This window comes from Hippopotamus amphibius, chromosome 17, assembly GCF_030028045.1.
Source record: "Hippopotamus amphibius kiboko isolate mHipAmp2 chromosome 17, mHipAmp2.hap2, whole genome shotgun sequence".
In the NCBI taxonomy this organism is placed as follows: Eukaryota; Metazoa; Chordata; class Mammalia; order Artiodactyla; family Hippopotamidae; genus Hippopotamus; species Hippopotamus amphibius.
This window is the reverse complement of record NC_080202.1, coordinates 8,155,404-8,166,023: the sequence shown is the minus strand read 5'-3', so window position 1 is coordinate 8,166,023 and position 10,620 is coordinate 8,155,404.

The following is a 10,620-nucleotide window of genomic DNA, read 5'->3' as shown; positions in this document are numbered from 1 at the left end:
ATACAACTTCTAAGTGTTCTTGAAGGAAGAGGTGCTATCTGAACTTTTTTCCAGTGACTTCCTCCATTCCACCTCAGCCATGGAATTTTGTCATCACCCAGATCTGCTTCATTTCCACACTCACTTGCTCAAGCACCCTACCTCTGACCATAACCTCCCTTTCTTCCATCACGCATCTTCCTCTTCAGTACTCAGATCTCAGTCATCAGGACCTCCAGCTCAATCACATCTTCCCCCCAATCCATTTCTTCTCTCTTTTTCCCTCCTTATCCAACTTCCAGTAATAGCCTTTCCAATGCTCTTCAACTTGACCCAATATCTTTTCATCATTCCATTTGACAAAATCCCAACCCATCAGCTTTCTCAGAGAAAGCCAGACAACAGGGCAGATTGTCCCATAATAAATTCATTGTGGGACTTCCCTGGGGGCGCAGTGGTGAAGAATCCGCCTGCCAATGCAGCGGACACGGCTTTGATCCCTGGTCTGGGAAGATCCCACATGCCACGGAGCAACTAAGCCCGTCTGCCACAACGGCTGAGCCTGTGCTGTAGAGCTGTGAGCCACAACTATTGAGCCCAGATGCCACAACTACTGAAGCCCAGGTGTCTAGAGTCCATGCTCCACAACAAGAGAAGCTACCACAATGAGAAGCCCAAGCATCACCATGAAGAGCAGTCCCCGCTTGCCACAACTAGAGAGAGCTTGCGCGCAGCAACGAAGACCCAATGCAGCCAAGAAAGAAAGAAATTTATTAAAAAAATACATTAAAAAAAATTCATTGTTACCCACCTATGGGGGAAACAGGGGATGGGAATGAGAAACAGAGACCAAAGGTAACAGGAGAGGGCAGCCCAGTGGAGCAATGGTAATAATATACCGTGAATGGAAGGGGTAGCTCACTACACCCGAGGTCTAAAACAAGACCACTTATGATAACGTCCAAAGTTATCATCCTAAGTCCTGTCCTTTTTTTGGGTCTCATCGGTCAACAGCTCTCTGATCAAATTCTTTGTTAGACATTGGAGGCTTTTTTTTTCTCCCCTTTTTGACTGCACCGCTTGTGGGGTTTTAGTTCCCCAACACTAGGGATTGAAGCCAGGACCCTAGTGGTGAAAGCCGGGAATCCTAGCCACTGGACCACCAGGGACTTCCCAGACACTGGAGGTTCTTACAGTAGCATTACACACCTCCCCTTCTAGCCCAAGTTACTGTTGTCATTTCTTTTTCACCGTTGCAGTCTTACAGTGAACGATGTGTTTCGTTGATCAAAGAGCCGTCTCCTCAGTAGAGTGTAAACTCCATGAGAGCAGGAACTCCATTTCTGCCCTCCACTGTATCCTACCACCTAGCATGGTGCCTGTCACCTACGAGATGCTCAATAAATATATGTTGAACAAATGAATAAATGTGAATGTTAAAATTAGTAAAGGTTGATACACATTTTGTTTTTCCTTAATAGAAGAGTGAATTTAGTGAATTGGGCTTATGGGTGGCTTTGCTTTGCAAGCCCTCAAACATTTCCCTTTTTTACTTCATTTCTCCAGTCATGCAAAGTTACAAGCTCTTGTCATCGTGTCAAATGAAGGACAGTGTATGCATCTGTTGGGGCAGGGGGTGGATGTGGGGAGACAGGGAGAACCAGTAGGTCTTGTCTTTGTCTTAACACCTGCCCGGCAGCCAACAGGGCCTTCGATTTCACAGAAAAAGACACAGCACTGAACTGAACATGTGCTCATCCCTGTCAGCCCAACATGTGCTGGAAGGAGGGCTCTAGGAGAGCCAGGCACAGAGAGCGGGCAGGGTGTGTGTGTGTGTGTGCGCGCGCGCGTGCGTGCAGGGGTCCACATGGGACCCCTGGAGAAGACCACTATCTCCAGAGAGACTCTCAGCCTCTCCAACAGGCCAGTGCACCTCTGGGCATCGCTCTAAACAGGGTCTGGGACACTCTGCCCAAACCCAGGTGCGGGCAAGGCGAGTAGAAAGGAAAAAAGGAAGTGGGCACCAGACAGTTGTGAGCCTGTGGGAGGAGCACGTCTCCCACAGCAGCTGAGCCCTCAGAGGCCCGGGGTCCCACGAGCTGTATTTATTTTCCTAGCACCTGCTGCATTCAAGACCCTGAGGTGGAAATCAAAGAAGTCCTCAGCCTGTTATTAGACACTTTGAGGGCAGCAAACAGCCAGTAGAGCCTCGGGCACTGCTGTGGTCGGGCCTGGGTTAGAGACCGGTCTTGGGCTTCAGGAAAGACCTTCCTGTGTGAGCAGCCCACTAGGAATGCCAGCGACTGTGGGCCGTTTTCCCCCAGGAGGGGCAGCTTTGTGCAGCTTTATCTGCCTGCGCAGGATGGAGGAGCAGCCCGAGGCTACAGAATGGGACAAAGGGTGTGAAACAGGGAGCCCTGCCCCATCTGTCACTCAGGTAAGAAAATTGTCAAGGGCCTCCTCCCTGGGCAGGTGCACACACGGGCGGAGAAAGATGAGAAGCAGACAATTTCAATGAAATATCTCTGAGAGGAAGCTCAGGGTACAGGTGGGAGCTCACAGCAGGGGATGCAGCCCAGACTCAGGATCAGGGAAGGATTCCTGGGATTAGCTGAGACCTGAGGGATGAGTAGCAGCTGGTTACAGGAGAGGGGAGGGAGGGAAAGCTGAAGATATTTGCAAAGCCTCAGAGGCGAGCAGTAAGGCGAGTTAAGGAACTGAACAAAGATGAATTTGTCTGGAACATTAAGTATAATGGGAAACCGGACAGGCACAGTTAAAGGCCTAACAGAACATGTCAAGGAATCTGGATTTTATCCCTAGAGCAATGGGAAACTACCTGAAGGGGTTTATATGAGGGAGAGACAAGATCACTCCAGCTGCAGAGGAGGAAGACAGGAGAGGATGTGGGGAGTCCCATGACAGGGCTTTGCACGCTCCAGGCAGAGATAGTGCTGGCCAGGGCTAGGGTGGTGGCAGTGGAGATGGAGAGAGATGGAAGGATTCGAGAGACATCCTGGGATGCCCCTGGGAAGGTAACCAGGGCAACAGAAGGGACTAGGGAGTCAGCTGGTTCTCCTCACCACTGAGTCCTAGCTCCGCTGACCCCATCTTCACAGCGAGTCAAACTCTTCACTCCCCTAGATCCTTTCCCAGTGTCGTACAGACAGCCCTCCCCACTCCCAAACACCTCACCTGGAGAAGGTTACAAGGAAATGGCTTGGCTAAACAAAGCAGATGAAAAGAGCTAAATTACATGGCACTTTGGAGACTGGGGTCCCGCGGACTCCCAGCGGCACCTTCTAAGAGGTTCCAAGGGAAGGAACGGGGGCACCCCTGCTGGGTTAAAGACACAGATGGCCTGGGTTGCAGCCCGAAGAAACCTCTCCTCACCCTTGAGGCTATGATGGGCATCCCCCTCCCCATAAGGACCCATCAGATTCTGAAATGCGGCGATGGGACCAACCCCCAAGCCCCCCACCGCCACCGCTCTCAGACTCTAAGCAGGTCACCAGGGGATTGTCCACCAGCACACACTACCTCTCCCATCTGACCATGTCCACATTGCCTCCTCCTCCCACTGCTGGAATATGTATTGAGAAACGGGTGTGAGATACAGGAAGGGCACGTTAAGGAGTCAAAACCAGGAGTTGCCAGGACCTAGTCGGAAGAACAGGTAATTCATTCTGAGGGTGCTGGGGATGTGTGTAGCTCACCAGCTGCAGACACAGGGCCTTATGAAGAAATGGTACAGAGCACTGACATACGGCACAGTCATCCCTGCGCTGCTGGCCAAAGATAATTCCACAGTGAAAAGGGATGCATCACAGAATTCCACTATTGGTGAGTGGAGGACAGAGGGTAACGTGCCCAAATTGTGACTTAGGGGCAAGAACAGAAGGCCTGTGTCCTCGTTGCTCTATCCACAATCACACCCTTCAGAAGCCCTATCTGTGGTGTCTCCATTCCTCCATTTTTTTTTTTAATTTTATTTATTTAGGCTGCATTGGGTCTTCGTTGCTGTGTGCCAGCTTCTCAGTGCAGCAGCTTCTCTTGTTGCTCTAGGTGCGCAGGCTTCAGCAGTTGCAGCTCAAGGACTCTAGAGCGCAGGGTCAGTAGTTGTGGCACACAGGCTTAGTTGTTCCACAGCATGTGGGATCTTCCCAGACCAGGGCTGGAACCCCTGTCCCCTGCATTGGGAGGCAGATTCTTAACCACTGCACCACCAGGGAAGTCCTTGTCCAGCTTTGAACTTGCTCTTTACTCTTCCTCCCTACTTTGCGGCTCACCCATGTTATCGCTGCCCTTGCTTTTTGCTTACCTGCCTTCATCTCCTCCTCTCCCACCTCTGCCAGCTCAGTGCAGACCCTCATCACCCCAAACTTGGGATATTACAATGACCTCTTATTCCATCTCACCCCTAACTGGTCTAACACCAACCGGATGTACTATAATACAATTCTGGTAACAAATTTCCAGAGTTTTTAAAGGTTACACTCCATTTACAGACAATTCTGGTTTTTAATTTCGATAGTTGTATTTTAAATAGTTTAATTTCCTTTGTATTCTTATGTATTTTATTTTTTACAATACTTATATTTCCCTGCACAATATATTCTTGTTGCTTTATCCATTTTATTTTCTTTATTTTTGGCAACGCAGCATGTGGGATCTTAATTCCCCGACCAGGGATCCAACCCACGCCCCTGCAGTGGAAGTGGGGAGTCTTAACCACTGCAGGGAAGTCCCCTATATATTTTATCTTACGCATTTAAAAACATTATTCTGAGTAGGGGTCCATGGGCTTCACCAAACTGCCAAGGGGGTGCACGGAAGCAAAACAGTGAAAAACCCTGCTTGGTAGAAATATATATTGTCCTTACTCTTTCCACAGGGACGCTTGACTTTGCAGGTTGAGTCACCTCACTGGTGCGAGTCCATCACTTCCACCTCTTGGTGCCTTCAAATGTGATGGGTGGGGGGGGGCTCTGGGACACCTGTCCCCAGAGCAAAAAAACTGTATCAACTGCATGCAGGGCATTGGAAGAGGGAATGTCCTGGGGGTACAGAATCAATCAGCTGCAGGCCTACTTCAAACCAGTGAGTCAAGAGCTGGACATATACCCTCACACCTTCACGAGGAAAGTAGCTTCGGGCCATCTCAGCCTACTGAGATCTCTCCCATGATACCGGTCATCCTAGCCACAGCCAGCTAGACAAGAAAGTGATCTCATCCATGTCTGGCTATTGGCCTGGAAAGTGGCCAGGCAGGAGAGCTGTCCAAATGGGTACTTTCAGATTGGATGGTGACTAACTGACCCAAGATCCTGTCTCCCGGGAAGTTTGAACTTGAATACGCAGGGAGAGTCAGCTGTTGGGAAGGCCAGAAGAAGCGACAGACACAGAGAAAAAGGTGAAGGGTGAGGGAGAGGAAAGCGGAGTCAGGGGCAGGAACTTGCCAAGTTAGGGTTTCCTTCCAGCTCACTGTCCCAGAGGAGGTCCAGCTCTGTACCTCTGTCACTTCCTGGAGGTCTGCTTCCTCCCATCTGGAAGAGCCCACCTAACCCGTGCCCCAAGAGCTCCAGAACTGTGGGGGCCCAGGTATCCCGAGATGCACGAGGCTCAGAGCAGAGCATGACTCTGGACGTGCCAGAGAACCCAAATGAGGAAGTTGGGGGGATTCTCCTTAGTCTCCCGAATCTAGTCTGACCTCCTCCTGGCCCATGAATTGGCCCCCACCCCATGTGCTCAGTGCCAGGGTCCTGCTCATCTCTATGTCCTCGCAGGTCTCTTTCCAAAGGTTTCCCATCTGCTTGACTGTTCACAAAGCAGACAGAGCCAATATTGCCCCTGGAGGGGTGAGCGGTGGGGGAGGTGGGAGCAGAGGGCGAGCCAGCAGAAATGGGGAGGGAGGGATTGAGAGGTACGTCACCCCCTATGTGAGGGAGGCAGCATGGGGTTGACCCCTGTGACCTGGCCCCCTTGGTTCCCCATGTCCAGGCTCCTTCTCTCCCTCAGGGGGTCTATAACATACCCCTCCTTTTTCTACTTCCTCATGGATCAAACTTAGTCCACTCTCTGCCCCGACACAGATTCAGATTCAACTATATCTGTACTTCCTTTAATCCTAACAATGTTTTAGAGTTGAGGAAATGAGGCTCAGAGAGAAGTCTGATGCTGGCTGTCAGAAGTGAGGAGTCCACTTAGCATGCTCTATAAACAACCTGCAAGTGGCCAACCCTCCAGCCTCACAGCTCCCTGCCATCCATTCCCCACGGCACCCTTGCCAAACTGATATACTTACATTCCCCCAAACATGCCCTCTCATTTCCAAGTCTTTGCTCCCATGCCCCCCTTGGCTAGAATACCCCTAGGCTGCCCTGGTGAATTCTGAGTCAACCTTCAAGACTCAAAGTGTCCTCTGACTGTTCTTTGTATACTCCTGGTGAGGCAGGGGCTGTGTCCTAATAGCCTTTGTATCTCCAGCCCTTTGCTTAAGGTCTGGTAAGATGTGAGACCAAAGAATGTGTGCCCTTTGGCCCCAGTGTCACAAAATTATTAGGGTCCAGAGGTATGATCGGCACTTGGAAGCCAGTGGGTGGGACTGAGACAGCCTGGGACCTGGGACCTGGGACGCTTTGCTGCAGGGCTGCAATGCTGGCACCTGACTCACATCTTCTCCAGCAACAAAATACAAAGAAACTGTATGGGACTAAAAATAACTGTGTGAATGCACAGTTGGGACAAATTCTGGACAAAAGATACAAAAAGACCAAAAAACCCAACGCAGCTTTTGAAGAGCAGGGAGCAAAAGCAGGGGGTGGCAGGGCCTTGGCTTCTGTGATGTCATCTAGACTAACTAGATGCATAACCCCCCTTTCGGGTTCCCATTTCTACAAAACTGCTCCCATAAGCAAACCATTCGACCTCAGGGCTGTCAAGAGGCTCATCTAGAAGACCAGACCTGCTGGAGTAAGTTTGTTCTATGGTCTCTATACACTGATGCAATGTCTCCACACTTGATGGCTGGAAGCAGAGTTGCTGGGTTCAGGGTTTGGCACACCTTTAAGGTAACGTCAGGGGTGTCCATTAGGAGGGCCTGATATCTTATTAGCCTTCCCCCAGTCCACCAATGATGTCCTTTGACTTCCAACACAGATTGTGCCTGATGAGGGGTTAGCACATCTAAGTGTTGTCTCAGGGTGAGCTTGGAAGCCTCATTAACCAACAGGGCTGTGGCTGCTCCTGCCCGCAGGTGGCTGGGCCGTCCCAGGGCCGAGTCCAGTTGTTTTGAAAAGTAAGGCACTGGTCTCTGACCCGGTCCCAGCTTTCAGGTCAGGACTCCTAGTGCTGTCCCTGACCTCTCGTGAACATATAGGGTAAAGGGCTTGTCCAAATTTGGAAGCCCCAGTGCTGGTGCTCTACTCAACTCAGTGTTTAGAGTCTCAAAGGCCCACTGGTGGTCCTTATTCCATTGAAGGGGTTCCCGCTCTCCTCCCTTTAGAGCCTCATATAGGAGTTTTGCTATAAGGTCATAATTTGGAATCCAGATACGACAGAACCCAGCTATCCAGAGAAAGCCTCAGAATTGCCTCTTTGTGGTTGGAGGTGGAAATGCACTAGGTGCTGTTTTTCCATCTATGGGCAGGGCTCAAGCCCCTGGAGTCTAAACAAATGCTAAATATTGACGCCGTTGCTGTGAGATCTGAGCCTTGGTTGGAGAGACTTTATATCCCTTTTTGCCAGGAAATTTAGGACCCTAACAGTATTTTCATCTGAATCTTGTTTGGTCTCACTACTTATCAATAAATCATCAACATATTGTAAGAGTTCCCATCTCAAGGCTCAGTTCCCTCAGTTCCCTTGCTAACGCATTTCCAAAAAGAAGGGGATTGTCCTGAAAACCCTGCGAAAGCACTGTCCATGTATATTGGGTAACCTCTAGGGTGTCAGGGTCCCTCCATTCAAAGGCAAAAAAGATATTGAGAGTCCCGGGTATAAGTGAATACAGAGAAATGCATCTTTGAGGTCCAAAACAGAGAACTCCTGGGCGCTCCCTGGCATCTTGGTGAGGAGCATGTACGGGTTTGGCACCAGCGGGTGGATAGGGATGACTCCCACATTCACTGCTTGGAAGTCTGGCACAAACTGACATTCTGTTAGGAATGGGGAGAATCGGGGTGCTGCAAGGGGATGGGCAGGGCTTAATGAGTCTATGTTTTAGCAATTTGCTGAGCAGGCCAATATAGAAAACGCAGCTTTTGGCTGCTCTGATTCACTGACCACCTTGAGACGACCCTGGAAGGACAAGAAGGCTGGACAGACCACCAAGTAGCTGCCTGGGCCTGCACCTGTTGGACTCCCCGCGGGCCTCTGGCTTTAAAGGATATTATCTCTAACAGGAGTATTCCTCTCCAGGTCTTAACATTATTTTTATTGGGGGAACGCATTTTGCCCTTCCTGGCAACGAGTTATCCCAAACTGTAGGATCTACTTGTTCTCTAACTTCTTGAGAAGCGTCCTGGGGAATATTTTGATGCCCAACAGGTGGGTCATCTGGGGCTACTAACAGACGCATTCTCTGTCCGAATTCTTTACTTCTTTGGACCTCGCCCTGTCCTAAGACTATACTAGCTCCTAACTTATTTAGCAAATCTCTCCCTAGGAGAGGGACAGAATGTTCTGGCAAATACAAAAAGGAGTGATAATAATGGACCCGATTCCGCGGGCAAGGGGAGACATAAACAGCCTTACCTTTGGCTGTCCATCAACTCTCATCACAGGACAGTCATGGTTGCAGGGGGGGACGGCTGGCCAAGTCAGAACGGAGCAGGCGGCGCCAGCGTCCACAGGAAATTTAGTTCTCCTACCTGCCAAATCGGGGCTGACCCGAGGCTCCGCTGGAGTCATGAGGATGGATCGCGTGGGATCTGGACCCGGGCAGGCGCTTGGGCCCCATCAGTTGTTGTGCAGGAATCTCTTATCAGAGAGATTCGCAAGGAACTGGGGCCGGTCGGGGTTGCCCCTTGGGGATCCCACAGGAGGGTGCTCAGGACATTCCCCCTTCCAGTGCCCCTCCTTCAGACACAAGACACACTGGTTTAGGCCCAGGCAGCTTCTTGGTGGTCTGTCCAGCCTTCTCGTCCTTCCAGGGTCGTCTCAAGGTGGTCAGTGAATCAGAGCAGCCAAAAGCTGCGTTTTCCTTATTGGCCTCCTCTGTGACATCTCAGTCGTTATAGACCTTGAAGGCCTCCTCTACCAGGGTTGACAATGGGGTTTGGGACCCAGCCTCAAGCTTTTGTAATTTTCTCCGGATATCAGAAGTGGTCTGGGTGATAAAATGCATGGCCAATAGCGTTTTCCCTTCTGCGGACTCAGGGTCTGTACTGATGTCCTCCCTGAATGCCTCTGACACTCAGCTCAGGAAGACTGCCGAGTTTTCACCTTTTTCCTGTGTGACCTCTTGGACCTTATCATAATTTACAGGCTTCACTGTACACTTTTTCATTCCTCCTGACAGACAAGTAATATAATGTCTCACCCTTGCCCGGCCTGCATGGTATTCATAGTCCCAGTGTGGGTCACATTGTGGGATTGCATCCCCACCCACGTGATCAATGTGGTGGTGCGGGTTGGTGGCCAGTAGGTCATCTGCGGGTTCCCTGGTCTTTCTCAGCATACAGTCCTTTTCACCCAGGGTGCAACAGTGGGCCAGAATAACCATGATGTATTTGGGAATTCTGTCAAAAATTTTTAAAAGTTTTAAAACACTCAGTTGGATAGGATCATAGATTGCTCTGAAACAATACTTATTCCTTGAGCTAAGGTGGGGGAAAAAATCAAAAGTAAATATAGATCACTTAAAGGCACAGGCAATCACACAATCTGTTATCAAAAGCAGCATTCCAGGATAACTTTGTTCCCTTATGAGAGAGAGAAACCAAAGTCAGTCTTGCCTCAGCCTGATCTTCATAAAATCCATTTACCTAATTAAATTTAATCCAACCTTAGGAAATCCTGACCACATACAAAACTCTTTTCTCAATGTTCCTCTTTCACAGACCTTCTGCGGCCATACTTTGTCCCTTATTCTTTCCCCATTCAGAAGTAGCCAGCTCTAAGTGAGACAGGGTGGAACTTGGGTCCCTTTGCTGCAGTGCTGCAATGCTTGCACCTGGACACACCTCTCCTCCAGCAACAAAATACAAAGAAACTGTATGGGAATAAAAATAAGTGCAGGGAGAAAAAAAAAAGTGCAGGGCCTTCCCAGGTGGTGCAGTGCTTAAGAATTCACCTGCCAATGCAAGGGAGACATGTTCGATCCCTGGGCTGGGAAGATCCCACATGCTGCAGAGCAACTAAGCCTGTGTGCCACAACTACTGAGCCTGTGTTCTAGAGCCCGTGTGCCACAAGTACTGAGCCCGCATGCCACAACTACTGAAGCCTGTGCACCTAAAGCCCGTGCTCCCCAACAAAAGAAGCCACTGCACTGGGAAGCCCATGCATCGCCAGGGAGAGTAGCTCCTGCTTGCCGCAACTAGAGGAAGCCTGTGTGCAGCAACGAAGACCCAGCGCAGCCAATAAATAAATAAATATAACTGCAGGCATGCCAATTGGGGCAAATTCTGGACAAAAGATAC